At 35.7% G+C, this 18,069-nt stretch overlaps 1 long non-coding RNA gene across 1 annotated transcript; it reads right to left on the bottom strand.

Annotated features, from left to right (window-relative positions):
* Positions 1–8,038: 8,038 nt before the first annotated feature.
* LOC138146744 (uncharacterized) lies at positions 8,039–8,432 on the bottom strand. Its single transcript, XR_011164566.1, has 2 exons — positions 8,282–8,432; positions 8,039–8,208 (listed from the first exon to the last, which is right to left on the bottom strand). It is a non-coding gene; the product is annotated as an uncharacterized lncRNA (long non-coding RNA).
* Between the last annotated feature and the right edge of the window lie 9,637 nt (positions 8,433–18,069).

Here is an 18,069-nt window from a genome sequence, read left to right on the forward strand (position 1 = left end):
AGGATTTAAACCTAGATCCCATGGCTCCAGACCTGGTGCTATTTCCACCGTGCAATTCTCACTAAATAGTTTAAAAGAGTTTTCTTTAGCCTTGACCCTACCACACAACACACATCCAGTATTTCTGGACTAATAGAACACTATCACCTAATTGGACCAAATTCTCTTAGCTTTCCCCTTGTATATTTTCCCCGGGGGGAAGAATAAAAAGAAGATATATCTGATTAAATTTATTTTAGGTTAACTCCCTAGTTTTGCTTAGGTTCACTTAATGCTCAAATCTTTAAGGATCAAAAATATCATCCTTTGTAATTTTTATTTTGGTCTGGAAGTAGAAGATAAGGCTGAGAAATGTGCCCCTAGCCTGCCTGGGGGAAAGTAAGACTCATGGGTTTAAAATACTTTTAGTTAATAATGATCTTCTGGTTCTCCTGCCTAACACAATCAGCATCAATATTCTGATACCAGGTCATGATTTCATCATCAGCATCATTTACAGCTAAAAATGGTGAACAAAAATAAGATAATTATGTGTGATGAGGGTAAAATATTTAAGTTAATTTAAAAAAAATTATTTCCATGTATTATAGATGTAATTTATCTTTTTCTTTATATCTGCTCTAATTTAATGCAGGTTCTAATAATATGAATATGGGTTAATTTACCCAGTTACCATAGAAACATCAATAACTAGTTATTTCATTTAAATTTTTGTTATCTCTAGATTATTTTGGAATTTTTCCTCAGTCTCCAAGATCCTCCCAGGTTATTCTTTAGTAGTATGGGAGACTCTTTTTGTATGTGTGCTGGTCTTTTCAGAAAACTAGTGTACCAGCAATGAACCAGAGCTTTAATTATCAAATGATGCCCTAGTTGTTTAAGAGAATAAATTCACTTGAAGGGAATATTTTACATGCTGAGATAATGTAGTTTATTTAAGAGAACTACCCACAATTGGAAATTTCATAGTTTTCTTTAAAACAAGAATTACAGTGCCTTAAAAGTATAATGAAGAGACACTGTGTCATGGTAGATAGAATACTGCACTTGGAATCAGGAATATCTGGGTTCAAATATGATCCCTGAAAAAGTCTTGCTTAACAAGTTTGGGTAATTTACTTAGCAGCTTAGAGCCCTACACAACTCTCAGAGATTATACATTATAGAAAAACTGTTGATCAGTCTTAGGGGAAGAGTTTTCAACACTAGAAGCTCACAGGTCCAGATGACAGACAACAATAAACAACAACAACAACAACAACAACAAAAAACAACAGCAAATACAATTAGCAAATCATTTTGTAGTTCTTTTTTTATCCCATGGGATCTAAAATATTTTCTTATTTACACACAGGTTTCTGAAGAACACCTGATAAAGCTTACAGTGAATTAGAGATAGCAGATATATAGATCTAGGTAAATGAGAGACAATAAAACCCACCTAGTCCAACCTGCTTATATAACAGAAGAGGTATTTAAGACTCAGAGAGATTAAGTGACTTGTTAAAAACAAACAAATAATAATAGAGCAGAGATAAGAACACCCATCCTCTGACTACAGTGTCAGAACTGTTTTCTACCACAATGATAACAATAAAATAAAATAGAATTTATATAGCACTTTAAGGTTTACAAAACACTTTACTGATATTTCAATTTATTCTCACAACCACCCTGGGAGGTAGGTGCTACTATTATCCCCATTTTATAGATGAGGGTGTTCATACTGATCCTTTTATGAAGACAAATTAAGCCATCTTTTGCCCCAATTCTTACCTAACCTTTAATTACTGAATGGCCCTTGCCTCAGAGAAACTTGGGCAAGACCTTAGCTTAAAAAGGACAGGGTCTCCCTCTATATCCAGGGCCATCACCAGTTGTTTTGATTTAAGTTTTATCTCTGGACTCTGATGTCTCTGGAGTAGAGAGTGAGGCTTATGACTTTGCATAGCCCTGCCTCACTTAAATCAATTCACTTGCAAGTCATCACCTTCTTGATGTCATTGGTCTTCTTTGAGGATGAAGGATGAACAATAGCAAACAACAAAAACATATAAGGAAACTTGAGGCAGACCAAATTAAGTGACTTTCTAAGGCCAATTTTGAATTAGGTCATCCTGAATCTAAGTGTAGCACTTTATATACTATGCCATCTAACAATATAATTTAAAACACTGGATTTGGAAGCATATTGTTGACTTTCAAGGACACAGGAATAAAATGTTTTTTTGATGTTGCACTGTTTTAAAAAAACAAGTCACTTAATACGAATTTTTAATAGCAGGAACTTTCAAGAATTTCATTTAGAGTTTATGATGATTATGATGATGTCAAGAAAGAAACCAAAGAGATGTGGATGAAAATATTATGGCACTTGTTCAGGACTCAGTCATGATGAGTGGCACCATAGTAAATTGGATAGAAAAGTGACCTGAGAGCCCGGAATACCTAGGTTCAATTTTAACCTATGACACAAAATGACTGTATGACCTTGGGTAAACAACTTACTCTCTTTATGTCACAGGAAACTAAAGACAATAAGTTTTAGATCAGAATGGTCTCCATTTTATACTGGAAGAGGGTAGTCCTTTAGTGGGTTACTCCCTGTATAAATAATGCAATATTCACAATGCCTATGGTAACTATAAATATGCTGATATGGTAATTAATCACAAACTGTAATGGGCTCTCTACATGGGGGACATAGCTAGAACATTTATTCAAATACCAGAAAACTGATTCCCAAAACCAGGAAGTCAAAGCCATCACAGTAAGCACAGAGTTGGCACACATAGTAAATGCAGTAAACACCCACCTTCTTAAGCCTTCAAAACAGAACAGGCTACCTTAGGCACAGATCCTCCTCTCCTTATTCATGGCAACTGTTCATCTTCCACGCAGCTCACTCAAAGCAGCCCTGGCTCCCCACAGTTCCGATCTCTGGCAGTCCTCAGCAGGAGTCCTTAGCAGAAATTCTTGCTGGTTCAAAAAAACAAAACAAAACAACAATGAGTTCATGCCACCACCTCTGCCTCCACTTCCAATCACTGAGCTGGCTGCAGCCTGCCTCCCACTCTTTGGAGCTCCAGCTCCTTCCTGTTCCACCTCTTCCTGCTATGTCAGCAAGTTCAAGGGGCAATGGACGATCTTCAAATCCCATTACCATTCCACAATATATACCCAAGTCTTCCATTCCCCACAAAGAAAAAGAATGTACACACATTTTAATATTTTCATCCTATATAAAATGCCTAAAGGAAAGAAAAAAAAACAATCCTGAAACAAAATTAAATTAATCATAGATGTTTCATCTTTTTTTTTTTTCTCAGTACAATGTGGTGATAAGTAATAATATATAAAAAATAGCAAGGTTTTCTTTGGTAGAGGAGGCAGAGGGGGGAGCTTGTTTGGTTGTTTTATTGTGTGTGGGGGGAGGTTCACTTTGTTGTTTTTCAGTCATCCTGATCTCTATCTTGCCACTGGATACAGATGGCTGCAGAAGAGAAAATGAGGCTGGTGACTATGCTGGTGACTTATATCCAATTCACTTGGAAGTCATTGTATCACCTTCCTGATACCATGGTCTTCTTCCTGAATAAAGGACAAACAATAACAGCAGTATACTTAGATTATAGATTTAGTTTTTTTGAATTCTATTGCTTGTCACATATTCATTAGAATATCTGAACATTCTTAATGAGATATAAGTAGAGTGTGATCATCATTAAGATCAAGCATGTAGGCATTTTAAAATAACTGAACTTAAGCCTTGCTCCAATTTCTTCTCTTTCTTTAAATGCTCCAACTAAGCCCTCAGGGCATGAAGAATGTATTTTTCTCTCTACCTGTATATCTATTCACTTGTGTTTACAACCTTTCACTTTTACAATCCTCTCAAACAAAGCCCCAGGTTTACAAACCATAGTTACTAGGTGATGTTGTTCTGACAGAGAGGATGGACAGCACTCTCACCTTTCTTCTACTGTTTGGAACCTAGCATTTGTTGGGAGTTGACAGACTCCCTAAACTTGACTTCTTGCTGAGTATTATTTTGGTATTCCCCAAGGGGCATATCTAAACCATTTGCACTTTATTATAGATAACCCTTTTATTTCTTCTATTGACCTATATTTAAAATGAGAATGGTATGTGAGGTTTGGACTGGAAATAAGTTACTTAATGCAGATCTATACCACATATCCTTATATATGTTCTTTTTTAAAAAATTAATTTGCTATAATAAAATGGAAAATGCTTTGAAAAACAATTCTCTATTGTTGAAGCCTTTTGAACTGGGTAGCAGCTGCCAGAATTTTCCATCTATTGGCATAGTCTTCAAGACTCCTCCCACCACAACCTCAATAACACAGGGAGATATCAGTGGAGGACTTTATTAGAGGATCTCAATTTGTAGTTATTATTTCCAAAGTTTCTGTGATATCCATATCTTTAGTTTTATAGCAAATATCCAGGATAAAGCAAAACTTTCATGTACTAATTCTTATGATTATAAAGGCCCTTTATCAAACTAATGCAGTATATGTATATACATAGTTATATATGTGTGTATATGCATATATGTATGCATGTGTGTATATATGCATATATTCATATCTATATACTCGTGTGTGTATATATTCTCACAATGAATATGTGTGTGCACATACATGTGTATATGTGTATAGAGATATATACACATGTATATACAAACACACATATATACAGATACACATACATACATATATATCTAGATAGATAGATATATATGCTGGCATAAATAGCTGATTACTTTTATACTAGAGCAGAGTTATTTGAATTCAAAATAATAACTCTGAGTCCAGAGAAAAACATTGGAGGTTGGAAATAAAATCGGATCACTCGAGGCAAAACTCAACACTAAATTTCATCACTTTGGCCAAAGAAAACCAAAAGGCAAAGGATCCTTGTGGGTAAAATATTAGCCATAACATCGGATTGCTCTGACCTATCACAGAGCTCAGCTAGAATAATAAGGAACAGGGGGAAGTGGGGCAGGATGCCAGTGTGTGTGGATAAGGAAATAAGACCTGAAGTCATGGAGACTGGCATTCAGTTAGGCCCCATTCTGTCTATTCAGTTGTGACTTGGTGTAGCAGTAAGTACCTAGCATACTCAGGATGGCTCCTAGCACAGATTCTTTGATCTGCTTTTCTAAAGGAAAGCAACTCAAAAAGGGATTAACAAACTTACTGTAATTAAACATATATCATTTACCTAATACAGGGGAAAAAAGCCAGAACCCTGAACTTCAGAGAATACAAACAGAAGTTACAAGCAGATAAAAAATACAGACAGAGAAACAGACCAGAAGACAGGGCTTCCAGCTGTCTGACTATTATATCTATACCTAGTTAGTTACCAGAAAGAGAAGCATCAACATCTGGGTTTTCAAAGCCAGGGGGCTCAATGGCTGCCCAGAGTCTCACCTGGCCGAATCATACAACTCTTTCCATGATTGAAGCCCAAAGCAAAGCCTCACATCACAGCCCTTATGACCTACTGCCCAATCACAAAGTAACAAGGTGTGTTCCTGAAAAACAAGCCTCCCACCACAAGCTCCATGTGACCACATGGAGCCTATTAGGGGACAGAATATGTTTTCAAATCAGGGAAGGTACTCAAATTCACTTAAGCCTATCAAGGGACCAACGGGCATGGAAGATCTTCAAATTAATTTACCATTACACTTGGGTAGAAACTGAGGATTAGGGAAAGTGAGTATCCCAGGAAAAAGATTAAGATAGCTTTGAGGTCTAACTAGGGGTCTTGAAGAAAAATGAAAGAAAATTAAAAAAAAAAGAAAATAAGCAAAAGGGAAATGTAAATAATATCAACATAAAAATATGTTTGAACATCGGTTACTACATGACCAATACCTAAAGTCCCTATATATATATATATATATATATATATATATATATAATTAATATGGCCTTTATTCAAGTGTAAAATTATGTGAAATTTAAAATAACAAAGCACTATAGGTAATTATTGAGCATTAAATTGTGTGCTTTGGTTTGTGGCTAGAGAGTATATGTTTTATTTCTTTGCAGTGTATCATGAAATTATACACACTGTGGCATATTATTAAGGTTATAACTTGAGGTCATCCTCCAATTGCAGTGGTGAGATTTTGAAAGGTAAGCAAAAACCTAAGGGTAATATAAAAGGCAAATGTTTCATTTTTTTTCCTTTCCTGCCTCTCAGTCATACACACAAACACACACACACATGCACACACACGCACACACACACAGGTCTTATTTTCTTTTTCAAGTACAGAATTCTGCAGATAACTTAAATAAAGAACACATTTTTAAGAGCAATTAATAAGAAAAATATTCAATAGGACACTAGTGGGCATCTGAATTAAGTAGCAGGTTAGATTATAAATTCTCCTTAATAAAAATTTTCTTGTGGAAAGCAGAAGAAAACTTCTCTATGCTTATTATTGAGTAAAAAGATCTGGTTACAGAAGTAAAAGCAACGTGAACCTTGGAAGAAAGCAAATACATTGCTTTACTATTTGATTAAACACATTTTTTTTTTTTGCCATGACAGACATATATTCTCTACCTTACAAAAGCAAATTAGTGAAAGCTCAAGTACCACAGGAATGATCCCTTGAACTCTAAAGAGAAATATGGGTTGAGAGGGATGGCAGGCACTTAAAAAAATACAATCATAAATGATCTTAAGGAAGTAAAGGGGAAGGCATCCAGAGAAACTGATGTGGCTACAGAAGTAGCTCTCCAATGGGGTCAGATTTTAACAAGACAGGTGCACAAAAGGGATGTGGGCCACCATCACAAAGTATGAAAACAGAAGTACATAGAACTGTGAGAATAGTGTCAGGAATACTAGTACTTAGAATGAAGCAACATTTGCAAAATAAATAAATAAAAGTGTTCCATGATTTAAAAAATGACTATTAAAGGTTTTTTCAACCATGTATAAAATAAGGGATGGAAAGTCTCTTTGATTGAAGGCTCATGTGGTATAATGTCATCTTAAAACGAAAACAGTGACAACCCCATTTGAGCTCTTTTCTATCAAAACTAATGCTATTGCAATCAGAAGTGGTAGAACAAACATAAGGAACAAGCTCAAGCTGAAACTGCTGAATCAAGAGTACTAAAGTCATTTTGATAAATTAATTTCTTTTAGCTCATATAAACTACATCCTCAAGTAAATGAACTTGAAGATGTGATTACTTAACTGCCATAGATGAACTTTGGGGAATTATGAGAAGATACTGAAAGGACAGAGACATTATTCTGAAATTTAAAAAAAAATGGCAAAAGTTTAGATTTTAGAAATTACTGAGCTTAAAGCTGATCCCCAGAAACTTTGCAAAAAAAAATGTTTAAAGAGATAACCTCTTAGCCTTTGAAAGGGTAAGCACTTGTGGCCTTAATCGGTTCACTAAGATCAGATTATGGCAAAAATAAATCTCATTTTATCTTAAAATATAACTACTAAACTGGAAGAAGAGGAAAATGCTAGAGTAAATATGAGTTTCAGAAAGAAATTTGATATTTTATGGCCTTTTATGGGTTAGAGACAGATTCAGGAGTCTTGTGTATGCAGAAGAAGAATTGGTATACATATGAAATTATAGAAGGTAATAATATAAAAAGAGAAAAGAAGTGGGGCCCACAACAGAACTCTGGTTAATATCTACCTTGAAGATGACAGAATGATGATATGATGGGAAAACTGGATTCAAAATCATTTTTTTTTGCCTTTTGTAGAGCAATTGGGATTAAGTAACTTGTCCAAGTTTACATGGCTAGTTCTTTTTTTGTTTTTTGTTTTTTTTTGTCTGGGTGTTAAGTATCTAATAGTGTCTTTTAAAAATATTGTATCAGCAAATAGATAACTATAAGAATGACAGCATGATATAATATTAGGCAAGAAATACAGTCTTTTCCTCAGTTTGCTTGTACGTAAAATGACAGGTTTTAACTATTATCTCAAAGAATTGCTTCCAGATAATTTTTTTTCATCAGTACCAAGTCACTTTATTGGGATGTAAATGGTGGTAAATTTTTGGTACAGATTATGAAAAGGTCAGATAACCAAAATATGCATGCACTGAAAGACAGTAGAAGTGGCGCCCACAGTTCCCAGGTGTGGGGGAAGCCAGGTGTGGTTTAGCTCTCTTTCTCCAAGGGTGTGCTTGTCAAAAAGATATTCTGATAGGGGCCCCCATCTTGCTCAGGTTGGCTACATGATCACCCAGCTGTTTGATGGGCTTGACCTGTTCGTCCAGGTGGTGGGTTTCGATGAAATCACATAAGTAGGGGTCATTCTTGTCAGTTGCCAGCTTGTGCAATTCCAGAGATGGACATTTTTTTCCAAGTGCAGAGCACACTCCATGGCATTCAGCCTGCTCCCATTTGGGTTTCTTGATGTCCTGCAGGAAGATGTGTTCTTCACCATGGTTCTGCAGCTGCATCAGCTTCTCGGTGGGCTCACCACTCCTCCTGCTACTGGTGCAGGAAGTACCGTGTTTCCCGATAATAAGACACTGTCTTATTATTTTTTTTGGAAAGAAAAACACCAGAGGGCTTATTTTCATGGGAGGGCTTATGTCGTCCTGCCTCAGCTCTCCTCCGCAGCACTGCTCTCAATGGCGCCAGCAAGCAAATCACTGGGGAAGAACAGGATGACGCACTCACTGCTGCAGCTCTGATTGGATGCAGCTTGGGGCGGGGTGGGCGTTTGGGGGGGGGGGGAGGACGGTGCATACAGAGGGTACCATAATGTAGCGTGTAGTGCAGGGGATCACCTTCACTACAGTAGCAATCTCAATAGGGCTTATTTTCGGGGGAGGGCTTATTTTAGAGGAATCTTACACAGTAAGGGGAGGGCTAATTTTCAGAATAGGTCTTATTATCGGGGAAACACGGTACTTAGCCAAGTTCTTGAGCGTCATGTCGTCGTGGTCAAAGTAGTAGGGCATGAACAAGAGCTCCAGGTTGAATTGCCACTTAATAGCGGCCTCCTAGTCCTGGCAGTAAATAACTTGCTCAAGGTTACAAGGCCAGGAATTTCTGGGTGTGGTGCCAAGTATCTGAGCCCAGATTCGATCCCCAGGTCATCTTGGGCCGGTGCTCTTACTCGCTGTGCTACCTGGCCTCCCCCGTGGTAGTTTTGCTGCACCTGAGAGGGGGATGAGGTGGTCATGGTGACAGCAGAGGAGGCAGAGGCGGCAGCAGTGGCAGTGAGGGCGGGAGGCTGAGCAGGAGGCTGCTGCTCCATTGTAGGACTGAAGAAGTATTAGTGGAGGTGAAGGTGGAGAGGTGGCTAAAGGCAGCTCCAGCAGGAATGGAGCAGCAGGTTCCGTTCAAGCACTGTTGAAGCAGGAAACCGCAGTGACTCCCCTTCCCTGTGCTTCTGGCCCAGATAAGATTTTAATAAATCTTTCACTCTAAGCCAAATAACTAACATGTGAAGACATTTTCCACTTATTTGTAACATGAAAGAACTTCCTTTTTCTTTTAACTTGAAAATACGGTGATTTTTGTCTAAATGAAGACACAGCCTTTTTAAAAATCTTGCACAATACTGTTCTAATCTATTTAAAAAAAACTGTCCTATGGAAGTTAAAATGAGAATATAAAAACATATTTCAGTCCTTGTACTGATGAAATTTTCAACCAAAATATGGAAGAGCAAACTGGCACATAATAATATAAATACAAAGATAATGAAAATTGTGTGCTTGCGGGGTGGCTAGGTGGTGCAGTGAATAGAGCACCAGCCCTGAAGTCAGGAGGACCTGAGTTCAAATATGATCTGGGACACTTCACACAAAAACTAGCTGTGTGACCTTGGGCAAGTCAGTTAAGCCCAATTGCCCTGCCTTCCCCACTCCCCCCCCCCAAAAAAAAAGAAAGTTATGTGCCTGAGTATTCCCAATGTCTTCATGGGACACAAGGAGATAAAGGTCATGGGAGGTATGTTGGACCATTCTTTATTTAAATCAGGGAAATAATTATGCAAACTATGGTTTGTAAGCAGAGTTTTAAGGACATGTAAGATTATAAAGTTTCCTGTGGATGAAGTGAATTGGGGAGGAGGAGAAGCAATACTGGGTCAATTAACAATACCACATTGTTCTTCTGTTCATTTTAATTATTGCATTTGTCACTCACTTTCTAATTGAAGATCCAACATCCTTCATTTAATATTAACAAGTGGCTAATGTGAGAAGGATGTACATGTTCAATTTCACATTAATAAAACTTCTAATTTTAGGATTCTGTATTTCTGATCAACTGTGTCATTTCATACTTTCATCCACCTTTGCTTCTTCTTTTCCCCCAACATGACTTCATAAGTTTGCTTTATAGTCCATTAAAGTCATTGGTTGCGTTTTCAGTGTAGCTCAACATTGTATTGAGTGATAAGCAAGGAAACCACATAAACACACACCATAAGCAAAAATACAAAACAAGTTCCATTCACTCTTATCAGAGTAGAGAATATATTCCTTAATCCTTCCATAGGGAAGCATACGCTACTTATTTCCAAGGAAAATAATAGATCTCAGAGAATGATAAGATATGAATTTTAGACACAGCAAAAACATAGGAATGAGCACAATTCATTTATGGGGAGAGAGCATATTTTCATGTTGGAAATCTCTAAATAAGGTTTATCTGAACTACCCCTTTTGAGCATTTATTGCATTCTGCATCTTTCTATTTTTTTTTTCATTCTCACATTGTACCATGACTTTAGTTATTTAGATATGTCATCTCTCCTACTATGTTGTAAATCACCTGAGGGCAGGAATTATGTCTTATTTTTTGTATACCTGGCAGAGTTTAGCACAGTACTTTACTCATAGTAGGAGTTAAATCAATATGTTGACTGAGAATACTGTCTCTGATGCTTACTACCAGTTTCCTGGTCAGTTTCCCTGGTCAGTTTTCTTATTTGCGAAATGAATAGACTCTAAGATCCTTTCCTAGATCTATGACCATAAATGTATTTGGAGGTATATTAAATTAAAATACTTGTTATTATTTTATTGCTGAAGTGATAAATAAACTACAGACTGGTATTTCTTTTTTCCTCCTTACAATATTTAGGTAAGAAATTAAACACAACTAGACAATACAAAATTAAGCGAACCTCACATCTACAAATGAATTGTTTCCTTTAGCCTTCAAAAAAATCCAAATAATTTGTTCTTACATAATTAAAAAAAATATATATCCTATATTGTCATCTACCAAAACAAAACAAAACATTATGACAGTGGTCCAGTTCTAATGAACATCTGGGAAATAAAGGATTTATTTATTTATTTATTGAACATTTATGTTGGGAGAAAGAAGGTCCCTCTGACATTTGGTCAAATCCAAAGTCTATTGACATGGACATTACAATAAAACCCCAAGTTCAGCCTGAATATATACACACATCTCCTCACCCTCTTTCTTATACAGACTTCAAAGAAGACTTCTGGCAAAATGAAGTCATAAGGGAAAGGATTAGAATTTTGGCATTTAAAAAGAAAAAGCAAGTATATTAAAAGCAATTATATAAAAAAAAATTCTACCCCTAGGATGGAGTGCTTTTGGACCAGTTAATATATTTTTTTTTTGCCTGGAGAAAGTGGATCTAGAAGAATAAGGGGTTTTATACTGAAAATAGAAATGTAAAGAAGGAAGGAAAAAGTATTTGTAATGAAACTAATATGTGTAAGGCATTGTGCTAAGGAACATATCTCTATCTATCTACATACACATGTACATCTATATAAACAAACACATATACAGACACACAGATGTACACACACATATACATACATATATTTATATATTTTATTTAGAAATTCATTATTTTATTTATGTATTTTAAAATATATAACATAAATTATTTCACATAATTTAGTTAATAAGAATGCTATCTATATCTGTTTAGATGTATATAAAATCTCATTTAATTCATTCAATAAATCTCATTTAAAAACCCATTTTATAGTAGACAAAACTGAAGGTGACAGAGGTGTTATGATTTACCCTATGTCACACATCTTCTAAGAGTCTAACACCTGAATTTCCCTGAGGTATTTCTGACTCTAGGTCCATAATATTATGTCTTGTACCACTTAACTCTTATAAAACAGCATCACAAAACTGCTGACATAAAATTAGTATCACAGAAAGTAGCAGATATAATAGTAACAACAAAAATAAGAAGCCCATTAATTCATAAGAGAAATTGTCAAAAAAGAGTGGAAAAAAACTAAAGCTATAGGACTCACTTATCTATGTACAAATATAATGGGTATGGGGAATAAATTAGACATCTTAACCAAAGGAAGTAAATTTGAGAATCAGCATGGCATATTGAGCTTGGAATATAAAAGGACAAGCTTCAAATTCAGCCTCAGAACATACACATATGCATGCACACTTACACACAAATATGTAGGTATATATATGTACATATGCACACACATCTGTGTGTATATAACATGCAGGTGCATGCATATATGTATGTATGCTTGCATGTGTATTCTATCTGAAGCTGAGCAAGTCCCTGACTCTCTTTCAGTCTCAGTTTCCTCCAGCTGGACTTGGCTTGTAAGTTCCCTTTCAGTGATCAATCTATGTCATACAATGCTATGATTCATTATTGAGATTTGGTATGATGAGATACATGACTAATATAGAAGTAAAAGGGGATAACTTAAAAAAATGAAATACATAAAGAGATGGATATTCACCTATTCATTAGATTCCTCAACTTCCTCATCTAGAAAATGAATGGGATGTGTAAGATTACCTCTAGAGTCTATTTTAGTTAAAAATCAATGATTCCATGATAACAATTTATGAATACCATCATAGGACATGGCAGCATAAATAACAAGTGCTTGTGACATATTTAATCCTTGGAAAAATTGCCTTTGATGAGTAATCATGTCATGGAAAGACAATAGAGTCGTTCCTACCTGGGAAAGCACATGTTTGTCTGGATTTTCTTAAATGTGATTCTAGTCTCTGTCCATATCCTAAATTGTTATGAATAGTGTTTCTTTTTATGAATTGATTCTTATGAGTTCATCTCTCTTGGAATTGGACCAGCTTCAATAGTTGGCTTATGATTCATGTACCTGTAAGATAAATGTTATCTTATCATTATTTTTACTCACTTTGCATTGTCAGTATTCTTGAAAAATATTGTTCAAACAAGTTAAGTATTATGTTTGCAGTGAATTTTTGACACCACCTTATAATTTCAGTATTAGAAGAGAATTTAGAGTGAGATTTTTATCTAGTCTATATTTGTGAGGAAATTTGAATTCGAACATTTTTGACAATGCAACTGTAATGTAAGATCCATGAACCAAAGTACACTGGTTGTGGTCAAATGGGAGATGGATAGATTAAACATCAGCGTAATTGACATAAGTGAACTTCAATGGACAGGAATGGATTTAATTGAGGTGATCATTACTTACACTGCTATGGGCAAGAATCTCTTCAAAGAAATGAAATAGCCCTTATAGTTAATAAAAGTGTGAGAAAAGTAGTACTGGGTTTCAAAATAAAAAGGACAGAATGATATCTATTTGAATACAAGCAATCCACAGTGATCACAGTATCACAGTGATACAAGTCTGTATTCCAAACACTGATACAAAAGGCGTCAAAGTTGATTAGTTCTATGAAGACCTATTACATCTTCTAAAAATAACACCAAAAAATGTCAAATACTTCATAGGGGGATAAATTCTAACATAGGAAATAAAAAATATAACTAGAATGACACATAAGTTTTGTCTTGGAGTGCAAGTCAGAGAATAAGTCAGTTTTTTCAAGATAATACACTAGTCATAGCAAACACTTTTTCAACAACTCAAAAGGAGACTTTCCAAAGGGACATTACAAGATGGGCAATATATAAATCAGATAGATTATAAACTTCAAAGCCAGAGGTTGGACAAGATCCATACAATCAATTGAAACAAGCCCTAGAGCTCACTGTTCCTTAGATCATGAGTTTCCTATTGCAAAATTCAGACTTAAATTGAAGAAAATAGAGAAAACAAATAGACTGTATAAGCATACCCGAAATGGCATCCTTTATCAAAATAAAATGGAAGTGATGAATAGCTTTAAGTGATTAAATCTACTAGACAGATTGCCTGAAGAACAATGGATAAAATTTTATAATACCATATAGGTGTCAGCAAAAAAACAAAATAAAACAAAAGGAAGTTAAAAAAAACTTTCAAAGAAAAAGAAGAGCAAGAAAGTAAAATGTCTATTGAGACTTTACAAATAGATGAGGAAAGGAAAGCAAAAGGTAAAGGAAAAGGGGGAAAATATACTCAACTGAATACAGAATTCCAGAAAATAGCAAGGAGAGATGAGATTTTCTTAAATTAGCAATTCAAAGAGAGGAGAAAACAATAGAATGGGAAAGTGAGATCTCTTTAAGAAAAATAAGAGATATCAAGGGAAAGTTTCATGCAAAAATGGGCATAATGAAAGACAAAAAAGGTAAGGACTTAGCAGAAGCAGAAGAAATCAAAAAGTGATCATAAGGATATACAGAAAAACTATACAAGAAAGATTTTATCATCACCAGTAACCATGGTTATTGGTCCAGGAGAATGAAGTCAAGTAGGCTTTAGGAAGTATTTTGAATAATAAAGCTAGTGGATATCATTAAATTCTAGCTGGGCTGTTTAAAATCCTAAAAGATGATATTGTACTAAATATGTCAGCAAAATTGGAAAACAGAACACTGGCCACTGGTTTCAAAAAGATCAATTTATGTTAGAATTCTAAAGAAGAATGATGCCAAGGAATGTGAAAATTACAGAACAATTGTGATCATTCCACATGCCAGCAAGGTTTTACTCAAGATTTTGCAAACTAACCTTCCTGATATGTGAACCAAAAATTACCAGAAGAATAGGCTGAGTTTCAAAGAGGCAGAGAAGCTAAAAGCAAACTGTCAATATTCACTGGATTATGGAGAAAGCAAAGGAGTTCAGGGGTGGGGAGGAGTGGCAGGGGAGGGGGAAACTACTTCTGCTTCATTGAATACATTAAAGACTTTTATTTTGTGTATCACAACAAAATGTGATGAGTCTTCAGAGGATCAGAGTACCAGATCATCTTACTTGACTCCTGAAGAACATGTATGCAGGCCAGGAAGCAAAAGTTAGAATCAAACATGTAACAACTGATTGGTTTAAGATTAGAAAAGGTCAGGGTGGCTAGGTGGCACAGTTGATAGAGCACCGGCCCAGGAGTCAGGAGAACCTGAGTTCATATCCGGCCTTAGACACTCAACACACTTACTAGCCCTGTGACTTTGGGCAAGTCACTTAACCCCAACTGCCCTCCAAAAAGCACACACACACACACACACACACAAGATTAGCAAAGGAGTATGATAAGGCTATATGTTGTCACCTTCTTTATTTAACATAAATGCAGAATGCATCATGGAAAATTCCAGGCTTTATAAGTTCAAAGCTATAGTTAATTTTCCAGAAGACATATCAACAATCTCAGATATGCAAACAATACCATTGTCTGATGGCAGAAAATGAAGAAGAATTAAGAAGTCTTCTGATAAGGGTGAAAGAGGAAAGTGTAAATGCTGGCTTGAAGCTTAACATTAAAAAAACAAACAACAACAACAAAAACAATGGCTACAATCAATGGCAACCGATCTAAACACTTTCTGGTAGACAGAGGGTGAAGAAATGGAAGTAATATCAAATTTTGTGTTTGGGGGCTCAAAGACCACAGCAGACCCTGACTGCAGCAATGAAATTAAAAAAGGCTTTCTTTTTGGAATGAAAGCTATGCCAAATTTCAACAGTATACTAAAAAAATAGGGACATTCACTTTCCAACAAATGTTTGTATAGTCAAACTATGGTTTTTCCAGTAGCAATGTATGGCTGTGACCGTTGGACTATAAGGAAAACTTAGCTCCACAGAATGAATGTTTTTGTATTATGGTGCTAGGGAAGACTTGTAAGAGTCACTTGGCCAGGAAGGAGATCAAATCAGATAGTACTTAAGCAAATTAATCCAAATTATTCATTGGAAGGTCAAAAGTTGAAGTTGAAGCTTAAGTAAATTTGACAATGTAATGAGAAAATAGGACTTATTGAAAAGACTTTGATGTTTGAAAAGATTGAAGTCAAAAGAAGAAGAGGGCAATAGATGATGAAATGGATAATGTCATGGAAGCAATAAACATGAGCTTGGACTTATTTAAGGAAATAGTGGAGTATAGAAGAGCCTGGCATGTTGTGTTTCATGGAGTTACAAAGAGTGAAACATGGCTGAATGAATGAACAACTAATTATTTAAAAGTGGAACCAGACCTGTTATTTCTTTTATCAGATTTCTTATTATGAAACTCAAAGATTTTCTTGGAAGTGACCTTGGTAAACACTAGGATTTTTTCTTCCTCATAATTCAAATTTTTTAAAATTCAAAGCCTACTCAAATGTCAGTAATCTCATTTCATTATAGCAGAAGTACACCAATCTTTTTTTTCCTTTTTTTAATGCTTTATTAACTTCTGATTTACATCATTTGTTTCCACCAGATTTTGAATTACAAATTTTCTTCCCGTTTTTCCCCTACCTACCACCCCAAAATAGCAGTCCCACAGGATATCCCCTCCTCCAATCTGCTCTCTCCCATATTTTCTCCCATATCCCTTTCTACTTTTCCAGTGGATCTCTATGCCTCACTGCCTGTATATCTTATTTCCCAATTACAAGTAAGATGGTATTAATAATAGTATATATATATATATATACATATATATGTATATATATTTGAATAATTGATTTTAAAACTTTCAATTCCAGATTCATTCCCTTCCTTCCTTGTTACCCACTCTTACTGGGAAGATATGTAGCTCAGTATAGGTTGGAAATGTGTGGCTAATGCAAAACAATAACACAGTAGATATATTGTAAAAGACTAACTATATTTCCCTCCCTCCTATCCCACCACCCACTTGTTCTATTTTCTACTTTGATCCCATCTATTTTCAAAAGTGAGTGCTTCCAACTTCCCTACCCCCAGCCTACCCTCCCTTCTATCATCCCCCCTCTCATCCCCTTCCCCCCTATTCTCCTGGTGGGTAAGATACCCTATTTAGTGTGTATTTCACTCCCTCCTCAAGCCAAATTCAATGGGAATAAGGTTGACCCATTCCCTTTTGCCTTCCTATTCTTCCCCTCCCTTGTAACCATTTTCCCTTGCCTCTTCTGTGTGAGATAGTTTACCCCATTCTGTCTCTCCCCATCTCCTCTCATTATATTCCTCTCACCTATTAATTTCACCTTTTAAGTATCATTCCTGCCTGTTAAATTGGTCCTGTGCCCTCTATCTATGTATACCTGTAAACATATATACACACATTCACATATGTATTCATATGCCCATATACCCTCATATATAGACAAATATATGTATTTCTAATCCCTTCAACTGCTGAAAAAAGTTTCAAAAGTCACAATTATTGTTTTTCCATGTAGGAATGTTACTAGTTCAACTTTGATAAGTTCCTTATGATTCTTTTTTCCCTGTTTACTTTTGCATGCTTCTCTTGTTTCTTGTATTTGAATGTCAAATTTTCTATTCAATTCTGTTTTTTTCAGCAAGAATGCTTTAAAGTCCTCTATTCCACTGAATGATCATATTTTCCCCTGAAACATGATACTCAGTTTTGCTGGGTAAGTGACTCTTGGTTTTAATCCCAGCTCCTTTGCTCTCCAGAATATCATATTCCAAGCACTTCGATCCCTCAGTGTAGAAGCTGCCAGATCCTGGGTTATCCTGATTGTGTTTCCACAATATTCAAATTGTTTCCTCTTGGCTGCTTGTAATATTCTCTCCTTAATCTGGGAACTCTGGAGCCTGGCTATAATATTCCTAGGAGTTTTCTTTTTGGGATCTTTTTCAGGAGGTGATCGGTGGATTCTTTCAACCTCTATTTTGCCCTCTGGTA

Source organism: Petaurus breviceps, unplaced genomic scaffold (assembly GCF_028583685.1).
Source record: "Petaurus breviceps papuanus isolate PSGF00001 unplaced genomic scaffold, PetGlider_PUasm1.0 90769, whole genome shotgun sequence".
NCBI lineage: Eukaryota > Metazoa > Chordata > Mammalia > Diprotodontia > Petauridae > Petaurus > Petaurus breviceps.